Source organism: Apodemus sylvaticus, chromosome 19, assembly GCF_947179515.1.
Source record: "Apodemus sylvaticus chromosome 19, mApoSyl1.1, whole genome shotgun sequence".
Classification (NCBI taxonomy): domain Eukaryota; kingdom Metazoa; phylum Chordata; class Mammalia; order Rodentia; family Muridae; genus Apodemus; species Apodemus sylvaticus.
The window spans coordinates 62782002-62796008 of NC_067490.1; the positions used below are offsets into that span (position 1 = coordinate 62782002).

A 14007-nucleotide genomic window follows, 5' to 3' on the forward strand; every position below is an offset into this window, starting at 1 on the left:
GTTAGGATCCCTGAAGAAAGATTGAATGAATTTACATCACAGGATGAACATTTGCCTATAATGTCAAGGGTCAGGATGTAGTTATTTGAATCAAAAAACTTCTAGATAGGATGATTTCTTTGGGGGCTTGTCTTTCTTGTCTGGCTTTATTTACAGGGCTTGTGGAAGATCTTCTGGTAGGAGCCATTCCAGATACCTTCCAGGATAGTGTTTATAGAATGAAAAATTGTATTTTTCTCTCTTTTTTTGCTTTTCCAATAATTTATATATTCATGTCACCCTTATCACTATCCCCATTATATGTCCCTTATTATGGCAGAGTCCCTCCCCCAGTCTCCTCTGTTTTTCTTTGAGAGGTTGTGGGGCCCTCAGGTATCCCGAAAATTGGTGCATCAATTCTCTTGTGAGTTACGTGTATCCTCTCTCACTGAGGCCAGATATGGCAGCCCAATTAAGGAAACAGATTAAAAAAAATCCCCCCACCACCACCCAGCTATAGGGAAAGCCCCTGCTACAGTTGTTATTAGACGACCTTCTGAGCCTCTGTGCTACACATCTGCTATATATGTGCCAGGGGCCTTAGTCCATCCTGTGTATGCTATTTCGTTGGTGGTTTAGTCTCTGAGTGCCCCCAAGGGTGCTTCTTACTTGAGTCTCTTGGTCTTCCTGTGGAGTTCCTATCCTCTTCAGGGATTACAATCTTTCCAACAAATCTTCCACAATAGTCCCCAAGGTCCATGCAATGTTTGATTCCGGATCTCTGCAGCTTTTTCAGTCAGCTGCTTGGTGGATCCTCTCAATGGACAATTGCTCAAGGATTCAGTATGGGAGCATAACAGAGTGTTGTTAACAATGTCAAGGATTGGTGCTTGTCCATAGAATGGCACTCAAGTGGGGCAAATTTTCATTGGCCATGCCGTCAGTCTCTGCTCCAGATTTTATTCTGCATTACTTTTAGAGGGGAAACATTGTGTCCTTGGTGTGTTCTGTGTTGTGGTTGAAACTGACCCTTCAACTTTCTTCTCATGCTCCCAAACCTTCACTATAATCTCTTTTGTTAAATTATATAAAATACAATAGATACATTTGCTATTCAATAATAATTTATTTATTAATCTGGTTGTTTTATATTTTTAAATTTATTTTATTTTTTGCTTTTCTTTTCCAAAACATATTTCTCTATGAACCTTGTCTGTCCTTAATGTAGGAAGAGAAACCGCAAAAGACACATGTCTTGTGCTTGTAAAATAAGCATATTTTTGAGCGGTTTTTCCTCCACATCTTTAGTGTTGAAATTTGGCCAGATATATAGACTATATTGTATTTCTCAGAATGGCATATATTCATGACATCAATATTATCTGAGGATTCAGGTTTGTTAGGTTTCACATGAATGCTGTTCTTTCTCAGTATTGTGTTTGTTCTCAAATGTTTAAATAAATGGAAATATTTTGCCTGTGTGCTTGAATATGAATACCATTTTTGTCTCATCTTTAGTGTTGTCAGAGGATAGCCTCAGAACTCCTGATCTTGAAGTAATGAGTAGCTGTTGGTCCCCCATGTTTTTACGAGGAATTTTCCACCATTAGGTGGAAGACCAGCAGGAGCTTTCCAATGCTGAGCTCAGCTCTCTCTCCTACCCTAAGTTGCTTATTTATGATCAGCATTTATATTACTATTATTTTCATCTGTCCATTTGTAATAATTTAAGCATATATTCTCTTTTAGTAAAATTTTATTAATGTTAAAGTTTAAACTGTTACACTTCCTGTTTCTGCCAGATGAATTCAGATGTGCAGTGAATGTATAATTCTTTGCAGGAACTTTAGTAAAGAACTGTGATTTCTATATCACTTATTTCCTTGGCTGATTTTTGTATGGATTGAGGGTTTTAAAATATAACTTTTAGTCTCCTAGAACACATTACAAAGGTCATGCCAGTGTCAAGTTATTAGACATACACCTGCCTGTGCCTCTGTGATTAAAGACATGAGCAAATACACCCAGCTTGCCCATCATGTTTGTAGTTAGTAAATGTTCATACCATTTTTCAGGTGTGTTCTTAGTACTGTGGATCTGTTTCCCCTGCATGTTCCTCTCAGTTGGCAATTCTCTAGCAAGGCTGTATCCTATTCAAAGTGTTCAAAAGTGACAGAGGTGTAACCTATAATTAAAGATCCTTCTAAAATGACACAGTGATTATAAATTCTGAGTCAGAAAATAAGCAGAACAAGCACGAGAATTATGTGAATATATATTTGAGAAAGCATATATTTATTTTCTGGTGATGTTAGTATCATGCTTTGTGTTGTACATGTATGGGATATTTAGGATGCAGTGGCTTTTGATGATGTGCATGTGAAATTCACTGAGGAGGAGTGGAATTTGCTGGATCCTTCCCAGAAGAGTCTCTACAAACATGTGATGTTGAAAACCTACCTGAACCTCAAAGCTATAGCTAAGACTATTTTTTTTTTCTGAAGGAACCAAATGTTTAGTGGTTATTGACGATCTTCTATTATTTTAATTGTATAAAAATTGAGCTGAATAATTCAGTTTCACTAAATTTTCACTGTAACTATCACGGTGCAGTTAAAATTCACAGTACCTTTAATTTTGCCTATTTTCCAATACTATATCATTCATTTTCTATTACTGTGTTTTAGGCTATAATTGCGAAGAGCATCATCTTGAAGAACATTGTCAAAATAATAGAAGAGTTGAAAGGTAATTTTCATGTGCAAGCTGTTAGAAATTTCTCTCTGCGGTAATTTTAATATCTTATGGAATCTCCAGCAAAAAGCAAAACTGTAAAATAACAGTCCTTTAAGTGTAGATATGATTATAATATTCTTACAAAACCATGTACCTCAAGATCCAATATCTGATTTGTGTATCCATTTGATAAGTAGCTCCATTAGACCTGTACTGTGGATCTGCCCATCTGTATAGTCTCATAGTATTTAGAAACTGCACATTGAATAGTGATAAATTTATATCCAAAACATTCTAATAAGCAAATAGTCCATAGAAAATTTGGTGATACTCATATTCTTGTAGAAATATGGTTCAGTTTAGTGAGAGGTAATTTTATGAGAACCAAGAATATTGTTGTGGAGAAACATTAGTCCATATTGCATATGTTATGAGAAACAAAAATTCAAACAGTGTGAATGCAATGAGTAAACCTTTCATTTATCATTCTTTTTATTAGGTATATCATGTGTCACAATAGATAATAATCATGTGAGCATAGGGATATGGAAAGAAGAAACATAAAATTTTTGTTCTAAAACAAGAAGATATGTAGTATTCTGCCTTTGGTAGAAATTAGGAATATGAAAGACATTTGTAATTAGTTGGTTTTTTAGCTTTACAGGGAATATCCCAAAACTCATTGTGTAAAAAACCTTTATGGGTACTAGGAATTTGGAAATTCTTCTGTGTGTCCTGATTCCCAGTCACATGTGTTGTAATTCACACTAGAGGAAAAATATGAATACAATCAGTGTTATACAGATCAGAGATTTTCAAACTTTCTTCAGATAGCTAAAATACACCATATAAAAAGAGGGTACTATATATATGAGCCATGTAATAACCATCACACTTATCTTGAACAACTCGTAATGAGAGAGAACAATATGAACATATAAAGAGCTAAAATCTTAAGATCTGATGCTTCTTTACCATTAGACAAATTGTAAACATAATTCATATTGATTACTTGATTGATCAGAGTAATGAATGTGATAATGTTTTCACATGTGCTAATTATCATTGCAGGCATGTAAGAAGATATACTGGAGTGAAATTCTATGAGTGTAATATATCTGGTAAAGCCTTTAAAAGATCAAATCATCTCCAATATCATAAAACAACACATACTGGAGAGAAAACTCATGAATGTAATCAATGTGGTAAAGCCTTTGCAAGATCCAGGTATCTCCAAAGACATAAAATGACACATATAGGAGAGAAGCCTTATGAATGCGATCAATGTGGTAAAGCCTTTGCACAGCGCACTAATTTCCAATATCATAAAAGAATACATACTGGAGAGAAACCTTATGAATGTAATCAATGTGGTAAAGCCTTTGCATGTCACAGTAATCTGCAAACACATAAAAGAACACATACTGGAGAGAAACCTTATGAATGTAATCAATGCGGTAAAACTTTTGCACATCACAGTACTTTCCAAAGACATAAAAGAACACATACTGGAGAGAAACCTTATGAATGTAATCAATGTGGTAAAACCTTTGCACACTGCAGTGCTCTCCAAATACATAAAAGAACACATACTAGAGAGAAACCTTATGAATGTAATCATTGTGGTAAAGCCTTTACACATCACCCTTTAATCTCCAATATCATAAAAGAACACATACTGGAGAGAAACCTTATGAATGTAATCAATGTGGTAAAGCCTTTACAGATCACGGTAATCTCCAATATCATAAAAGAACACATACTGGAGAGAAACCTTATGAACATAAACAATGTGGTAAATCCTTTACAAGACCCAGTTATCTCCAGTATCATAAAAGAACACACAGTGGACAGAAAACTTATTAATGTAATCAATGTGGTAAAGTGTTTTCACCTGGGATAAGTCTCCAAATTCTGTGTGCTGGAGAGAAAATTAATGAATATGATCATGAATTAAGTGGGAATTAGGAGGGTATCAGAGGAGGATATGATAGACATGGGTGCTTGGGATTATTTCCACTCTGGAGATTTTTTTTTTTATGCTTTTGCAAAGAAGTTTGCTATCCTCGTCTGAAGAGTTTCCTTGAGGTTAAGGTAAAGATGTTTACATTAATTGTATTGACAAAGTAAGTCACGAAAATCACCGCATAGAATTTGGCATGAAAATTTTTAACAAACATAGAAACTAAGAAAGGAAAAATAAAAAAAAGAGAGGTTCACAATACAAGGCTTTATCAGGAATTTGAATGAAGTTTAATCTTGTGATCAAGGATATTCAATGGCATTAAAGGAATGGTTACATTAGGAAAAGATTGCATTCAGCTAAACATATGGATTTACAGTTGTATGAAAGAGAACTCTATCATGTTAGGAATTTTTATTACCTGGTTACTGTTTTGATGTAGACATATGAAGATACAATTATGTGTCAAAATGCCAAGAGATAGATTTGGATTCTGGGTTCTGAATTTAAAATATAAGCAGAATTGCTTATTTCATGTCATGGTGTTACATGCTTTTTAACCCACCATTCATGAGACAAAGTCATGCAGATCTTTGAGATCAAGGTAGATCTCTATGCAAGTTCCAGGAAAGTCAAGATTAGGCAGTGATATATTTGAAATATTGAAAGCTGCTGATAATGGAATAGAAGGAGCCATGTTCCAGCCCCAGTAAGCAGCAGAACTCCGAGAATTTTATCATGAAGTGGTGTTGAATATTGTCAGAGAATTTTACATTACCTCATGAGATGATCAATTCTTGGTTTTTCTTACACTTTAATCCCATTTTGTTGAACCATCTCTTTTTCTAGAATGAAGCCTTTTTCATTGTTAATGGTGGACGATCTTTTGATGTGTTTTTTTATTTTTATTTTATTTGTTTTATCTTTTAAGTATTTTTGAATCTGTGGTTTTAGGGATAATTTGTCTGTAATTCTCTTTAATTGCTCAGTCTTTCCTGACTGGATATATGAGTAATCGGAGGTTCAGAAAATAAATTGACTAATATTTATTTTGTTTCTATATTGTTGAATATACTGAATTCTTGTTAAATCCTCTTTGAAAGTCTGGTAGGACTATACCCTAAAACTCATAGACGTGGGCTCATATTGGGGACATATTTTTAATGAATTCTGCTGGTTTTGTGCTATGTGCTTGTGTGAAGCAGCAGCCTCAGCGTTGGCGATCATTAAATCAAAATATCGATCAACTCTGAGAAACACTGAAGATGCTCTGTGTCTTGCTGCATCAAATATTCCACCAAGATCTAATTCTTTCTGTGAAAACTTACAAGCTCGTCCACCCCATTAGTATGCAAATTTGCTACTGTCTTTAATAAATGATAAAATATGCATATTAAAAAATCATCTTTAAACAAATTTATCATTCATTGTTAGGAAATGGTTAATTTATATACTATATGCCCAAGACCATGTAAAAATTTCCCTGATGGAAAGAGGTTGTAAGTGGGAAAGCTTAAAAATCTGTGATAGCCCGCTAACCACAATCAAAAGAAGCAAGATGCATGGAGTATGTGCCACATGTATGCAATACACATGCAGCAGGATGCATAATGTATGTATATATAGGTATGCTACATGCATCTGCAGACATGCTACCAGGCTACATAAGCTTGGGAATTTGGAAGTGAGCAGAGCTGGCAGGGATGGGGCGGGGTCAGGAAGTGGGGGAGAGAGGGAAAATGATCCTTCTTTTCTGCTCCAGGCAGCTCACTGAGGCACAGATCCGATTTTCACACAAGGATTACTAGATTACATTTTTCACCACAGGCAGCTGTCCCTGTCAAATAAATAATCATCACCTTACATTTATATAACACCTTTCATCCCACAGCCCCTTTCCTAGAGCTAGGACCAGCTTGGGAACAGCCTCATGCCCTCTCAGGAAAGGGAGGGGCAAGGAGGCTGGAGCGGCCTGCACAGAGGGAGGCAGCTGGGTCGGCCCCTTTGGGTTCCATGACAGCAAGGCTGGAGCCCAGCAGAGAGAAGAACCCCGACACCAGGAGAGCAGCCTGCCTGCCGTGTAGTGTGCCATGGTGCTGTGAAAAGTGCAGGCAAGGGAGCATAGAGAAGCAGTTAGGGCTGTACTGTAGCTAGGGCTGGACCCCTCAGCCAGGGCTGATACCCTACAGCCAGGGCTGGGCCCATGCAGCCAGGGCTGGGCCCCAGGGCTGAGACCCTACAGCCAGGGCTGGGCCCCTGCAGCCAGGATTGAGACCCTACAGCCAGAGATGAGACCCTACAGCCAGGGCTGGGACCCTGCAGCCAGGGCTGGGTCCCTGCAGCCAGGGCTGGGTCCCTGCAGCCAGGGCTGGGCTCTTGCAGCCAGGGCTGAGACCCTACAGCCAGGGCTGTATCCCTGCAGCCAGGACTGGGCCCCTGCAGCCAGGGCTGGGCCCCTGCAGCCAGGGCTGGGCCCCAGGGCTGAGACCCTACAGCCAGGGCTGGGCCCCTACAGCCAGGGCTGGGCCCCTACACCCAGGGCTGGGCCCCTGCAGCCAGGGCTGGGCCCCCCGGGCTGAGACCCTACAGCCAGGGGTGGAACCCTGTAGCCAGGGCTGGGCCCCTGCAGCCAGGACTGGGCCCCTGCAGCCAGGGCTGAGACCCTTCAGGAAGGGCTGGGCCCCTGCAGGTAGGGCTGGGCCCCTGCAGCCAGGGCTGGGATCTGATAGCAAGGAATACCCCATGCCCAGAAGCCAGGGCTGCACCAAGCCAGCAACAGCAGGTTGATGATGGCTCTCAGGCTCTTCTAAGTGAGACTGGACAGGCCGCACCTCTGTGCAATTGCCTTAATTCAAAGACATGTACGTCAGAGGGAATCCTGGGAGCTCCCCTAGAAGAAAGCCTTGAGCACCAAACCCTGTTATTCACCTGCTAGCCAAGTAGACCAGGGGGGAAGCCATGAGCTCTACTAGTGGCTGTCATAGGTTCCCATCTGAGCGGGGTGACCGCTCTGTATCAGCCTCAGGCAGCTGCCTATTCAAAGCAGTGGCTTCCAGTGAGGCACTGTTCCCACAAAAGGATACAGTGGAGCCAGGCTGGAGCTACAGATGAGGGCCCTTACCCAGAGGATGTATCCCGACCATGAGCCCTGTGCTGCATAAGCACTCAGACACCAGGCCAAATCACACAGGCAGGCCAACCTCTGCTCAAAACACAGGGACGGGCCCGCACCACCATCCTGAAAGACAGACAGGAATTAGGGGCAGGGTCAGTGGGGCAGCAGGAGCAACAGAAAGGGAGGCCGCAGGTGATGGGGGCCACGCAGGCTTCCTCAGAGACAAAGGAGTCCTGGTGGAAGAGGGCGCCAGGGGAACGGAGTGGCACCCAGACACACAGCATCCCGAAAGCACAGATTAGAGGTGTGTGCCTCCATGTCTTTAATCCCAGATGGTCTTGAACTCAGAGATCTCCTTGTCTTAATCTTCTGGAATTCATAGCCACTATGCGTCAAGATCTCCATGCCAAGATCCAGGTCAGAAACTTGTATTTCTGAGCCTCCAGATTAGGATCATAGGTGAGCCTTCTGATTCTGAATTGTAGTTCATTCCAGATATAGTCAAGTTGACAACGAGGATGTATCTGTCATCTGCTGAGCCTAATCTGCACTGATATCCTAGATGAAAGGTGACGAATCTCTTGTAAACTGACAATCACTGATCCTGCTGCTGGTTCCTGAACTCAAAAGATCCTAGCATTGATGTGTAACAGCCTAAGACAATTAGCATGGCTACCTCCTGTTCCTGTCACTACAGGTTTCCAGAATTTTCTCTCTTTGATTGGGAGTGATCCAGAACACTTACTTGGAAGGACAAAAGTCAAGTGTAGTGTGGGCAGGAGAGATGAGTTCTCCATTAAGAACATTTGTTGCCGTCCCAGAGGACTCACCTGACAGCTACAAATCTCTTTAATTTCAATTTTGGAGGAGTCTGATGCCTGCTTCTGGACTCTGTGGGATATGCAGTAGGTTTCCTATGTATTTCATCCCTGGAAACACCATTATTGATTAGCCAGCACCAAAGGTTCAAACGACTTATATCATTATAAATTCCACCTCTCTGCCCATTACGGGGTATGTCATTATAAACATTGTTTTGTTTATACTGTTCATTATACTAACTACGATCACCTTGTCTCTGGCAATTCAATGCTGTCACCTGGCCCTTGTTAACTCGGGGCCCAATTAAACCCATCGAATTTAATTCATCCAATTGAGCAGCAGGATCTCCAACCCTAAGTTCTGGCACAAGGAAAAGGGCAAGAACAAAACTCTTTAAATGTGCTGGTGCCCCTCTCACCAGTTTGTGTCTTATAGGACTGGTGAAGGGCATATCTTCAGGACCTTCCCACTGTGGAGGATTGGGCTTTAAACAATGTATCCACTCTAACATTGCAATGTCCCTAAGCCTTAAAATCCCTTCATCAAAACTAAGCCAAGGGATATCAGGCATCGCCAACTCCTTTTCAGTAGGCCATCTTTTGATAAATACTTCAACCAACCAATCAAACAAACTTTTGACAGCTTTTTTAACTGTGCGAACTTCTATGTTAATACTAGAATCTCCACTCAGAGGGCCCATGCCAATAAACTCAGCCTGCTCTAGTTTTATGTTCCTTCCACCATTATCCCACACCCTTAAAATCCATTCCCACGCATATTCCCCAGACTTCTGATTGAGTGAATTAGCAAACTCATTAAGCTCCTTATTAGTATAGTATATTTCCTCATGGACTACACTTTCTACCTCCCCTTTAGGAGTCTGCACACCATGTACCAAGAGATGTGTTCATCTTCTGAAGTAAGGATGGCACTAAGTCCCCTTTTTACCTAGCTGCCTCCTCTCTTCACAGTTCATCACACTGCTGACATCTAGGCTATGAACTGCTCTACAGCAATCTGATTTCTTTCTCGTATTCAGATGCTTTTGCTCCAGCTCTCAATCTCTGCTTCCACCTCACTAAGCTTTTCTTGCGATAAGCAAAGTCAGTGTCTTGTTCTGAGGAAGACCTCCAAGCAGACCTACCATTCAAAAAAAAAAAAATATGTGGGATCTTCCGGGTACCTTTCTGCAAGTTCACTGCTGCTTTGCAAGCCAGAATACTTCACTATTTCCTGCTCTGAAATCTGCTGTTCTTTTCTGTGCTGTAAGGTTCAAACAGCAAAGCATTATCAGGAAGTTGAATGAAACTAAATCTGTAATCAAGGTTATTCAATGTTATTAAAGGAATGGTTACATTAGGGCAAGTGTCCATCCCACTCAACTTAGGGATTTGCAGTTGTATGAAAGAGAACTTTATCATGTTAGTAATTATTATTACCTGGTTATTGTTTTCATGTGGTGATATGAAGATACGCGTATGTGTCAAACTGACAAGGGATGGATTTTGATTTCTATTCTGGGTTTTCAATTTAAGATCTAAAAGGAAAAGCTTAGATCCAGGCATGGTGTTTCATGATTCTTATCCCAGAATTCAGGAGGCAGTGCCCTGCAGATCTCTGAGTTCAATGTTAATATGCTGAGCAAGTTCCAGGACCACCAAGCTTAGGCCAAGAAGTTATTATGAAATATAAATTGTGTGACAATGTAAAGGAAGGAGCAATGTTTCAGTCACATCTAGCAGCAGAATTCAGAATCTCTGTCTATTTGGGTTTGGATTTAGACACAAGAATAGAAGAGGTTAGTGAGACAATTAATACTGGGTATCTGTAGTTAAAAAATTAGAAGTGATGAAGAAGAAATTGACATAACTGAGGTAAAATCTTCTGGGTAGAATTTGCTGAGTGACAAAGAAGGTGTGTTCCAGAGATCACCAATGCTACTGATTGTCACTATTTCCTAAGCTTGGTAAGTCCTTTAATTATAAATTCTACTCTTCTACATCACAGGTTAATATGGTAGTGCTCCCCAATATATGAGATGCCTTTTAACAGATTTACAAAATTAACTGCACGTGGATCTTTCACATAAGTGGCAAATGCTGAGGGCAGAACTTGTATAAGAATCAAGAGAAACTAGGGTTGTCCATGTTTGGCATCCTACCCATGACATTTCTACAAGCAAGCCCCTGGTCCAAATATTTTGAACAGATTCAGCCCTTGTAGTGAAGTTATTCAGAGGTCACGACCTGATGTACCAAATGAGGAGCACCACAAGGAACCTCAAAGATGGCCACATCTGGCTACATGTGACTGATGCTTCCCATCCAGCGCCAGGGAGGACCAACCACCCCAGCTCCAGTGCTCACCCACTTTCTCCTCTTCATGGAGACAGACCCTGTGCTCAACGTGTGTCAAAAATCAAACTTTCTTGAGGTCACCACACAGCAGCCAAGAACATCATTCAAAGCAGGACACAGAAAGTCATTCAAGCTGGTTAAGCTAAAACAAACTTCAACAAGGCACCAGGAAGAACTTCCCTCTTAGTCTGACTTGCAGGTTTGCCTGGTATCCTTGATTGGCCAGTGAGTCTTACGTGTCCTCAAGGTTAGAGTGTGCTTCCAGTCCTGTGCTAGACCTTTCTTATATCAGGTCAGGTTTGCACTCCCATAGCATTTGTGCCTGTCCTCCAAGAACCTCATCCATCTGCACTCCCACCCAGCACTGGAGGAGGACACACCATTGCAACTGAGGCTGTGAGGGGTTGTTCAGCTGCTTTCTCCTCCTCTTTGTGGGCAGTGGTCCTGCACTCATCATGACCTGACTTTATAGCTTGCATTAGAATTCCTCACAGCACTTCCCTTTCTTCTTCTTCCTAAAATCAAGGAGGGTAACCTGTTATTGACTTGCATGTGTGATATAAAGCTGGCCCATTAGTGGAAGGATTCCCAGGCTTTTAACATTAAAGAGGGATTTTAGGAAACAAATGTTTTGCCTTGTAGCCTCATATAATTCCCTTCCACCATATGATAGATAAGAAACGACCCCGGGAGAAAACAAGGAAACAGATGACACACACTGTGGAGCACTCTTGTGGAGCACACTTGTTAGTCAGCACATCTTCCGCAGTGGTAAGGTGGAGAAAAGCCCACAGTTGTGTTAGCACAGGTTCTCTATATCAACATATGTCATAGAGAGAGTGAATTTTTATGTGTATGTAGAAAGGAGATTTATTATAATGTCCGAGAGACAGTTGTCCTCTTCTTCAAATAATGGCTGTCTGCCAAGGGAAACTTCAAAATCAAGGACTTATCTTCTGTTGAAAAGGAGCTGCAATTTGCCTGAGCCCAGCATGAAGCCAGAATACAAAACTCTTGCTTCCTAAAGTCACACTTTAAAGTTAATAACCTGGGAACCCAACCCCTTGTGGGTCAGATTGATTCCTCCACTGCACCTGAGGAAAGGGCTATGCAAGCTATTCTCCTTGAGTACAGGAAGAGGAAGGCAGTGCTGTGAGGAAAGCTCAAGCAAGGTCTGAATTTAGGTCCTGTTAAGTGCAAGGCCATTGCTAACAAGGGCAGGAGCCGGTAGCTGAGTAGCCTGAGCTGGAACAGTGGGATTTCCCCTAGGCCTGGGTGATGTGAAAGCCCTCTTGCGAGGCAGGCACAAATGCTATGAGAATGAAAACCACTCCTAAGATCTGGAAAAGGTTTTGCCCTGGACTAGAAGCTCCCTTTAACCTTGAGGAGTGGTAAGGCTTACTGGCCAATCCAGACCTCCAGGCACACCTGGAGCCATTCAAAGAAAGAGACAGGATATTACAGGAACTTTGCTGCAAGTTCACTGTGGCTGTGCAGGCCAGAAAAGCACACTGTTTCCTGATCTGAAATCTGCTGTTCCAGGCTGTGCTGTGAAGGGACATCAGGGAAGCTCTGAAATCGAGACATGGTAAGCACAGGATATCTACCACAGTGGGGAGGAACAGGTGGCTGAGCAGTGTGTGCTGGTGTCCTATCAGGGATTGGATGGGAAACATCAGCTATATGTGATTACATGTGAGGTTTCTAGTGGTGCTTCTTACTTGGTAAATTAGGCGGTGACCTCTGAATATTTTCCCTATCATGGCTGAATCTTCCCAAATCATTTGGACCTTTGGTTTGCTTTTAGAAATATCATGGCTGCATTTTTATTCTGCAGCGTGTTTCCAAAACATTTTGTGTTTTACACTGCACACTGAGAGGGATGATATGAATCTAATAGGTCTATTTTAACATGTGACTGGTGTTTATTTTCTTTTCTTTTCTTTTCTTTTATGTTTTTTTTTTTTTTTTTGCACTATTCCTATTTCGTTACATGTATAGTGTTTTGAATAGAGTGTGGCAGGGGGACTTTTTTTTTTTTTTTGTTCCAATATATTGGGTATTTTGGATGCATCTTGTACCTTGATAGGAATCAATGTTTTAATTTAGAAATTATTTATTTAGGATTTCATTAAAACTACATTCTTGTCCTTTGAGCTGATATTCATCTACTATTACAGTCAATCATAGTATTTGTTTTTGATATGCTGCAGTGTTTCTGGTTATTTAGTCGCAGGAAACTTTTAGACTCCAAATATTTTTTCAACACTAAGTCCACTTATTCTATTTATCTCCTTTCCCTGTTCAGTGTGTGAACTTTGCCTCTGTAGTTGTCAACGTCCAGGCAAGTTCAATGGCCTGCTCTCAGGGACTGAGCACCTGTTAAGTCATTACCTGCCTCCATCAGCTGCTGCTGTTGTCAGTTGTGCTTTATATAAATGGAGAACTAGCTTCAGCTGCTCTCTATATTTGTTCCCTGTTTCTGTTCTCTACACAAGCCCCCTCTATAGTCTTTCTCTACTCTCATCACACTCCCTCTGCTCCCTATATGTGTTCCAGTCTGCAGGTCCTCTTGTGTACCTCTGTCCCTTTCTCAGATTCTCACTCCTGTCCTTTCTACAAAACAAACTCCTTTGTACCAGATCTCTTGCATGCTTTAATTTTTGAGCATCTGCTGTGACAGGACAAACTGGATTACTTGGTGATATATTTCCCTGGCTTATCTTCATTATGTTCCAATGCTGATGTATAAGTACCTGGGTTTCTGGTGATAATAGGTCTAGATACTGATCTCTGTGTTTGTCTTGTTTAAGTGGTAATTTTATTCCTGAGTTCCTTTTTTGTTGTCTGTATGTTCACTGGATATTGGCTAAGTGTCACCCCTTTTACTTACCTGTTTGGTGGGTATGTTCAAAAGGAAATGATTGCTAATGTTGAAAGCTTGAAGAAATGACAGGCAGGAAGATACGATCTTAGCAATCCACCAGGAGACATAGTCAGGGGAGAGGGTAAGCTGTTGCTGGTGTTTGTACAGT

The 14007-nt window shown here is 41.0% G+C and overlaps 1 pseudogene; it reads left to right on the forward strand.

The window, feature by feature from the left end:
• The window catches only part of LOC127669347 (zinc finger protein 431-like), a 115576-nt pseudogene that overhangs the window by 12141 nt on the left and 89428 nt on the right, over positions 1 to 14007 (forward strand).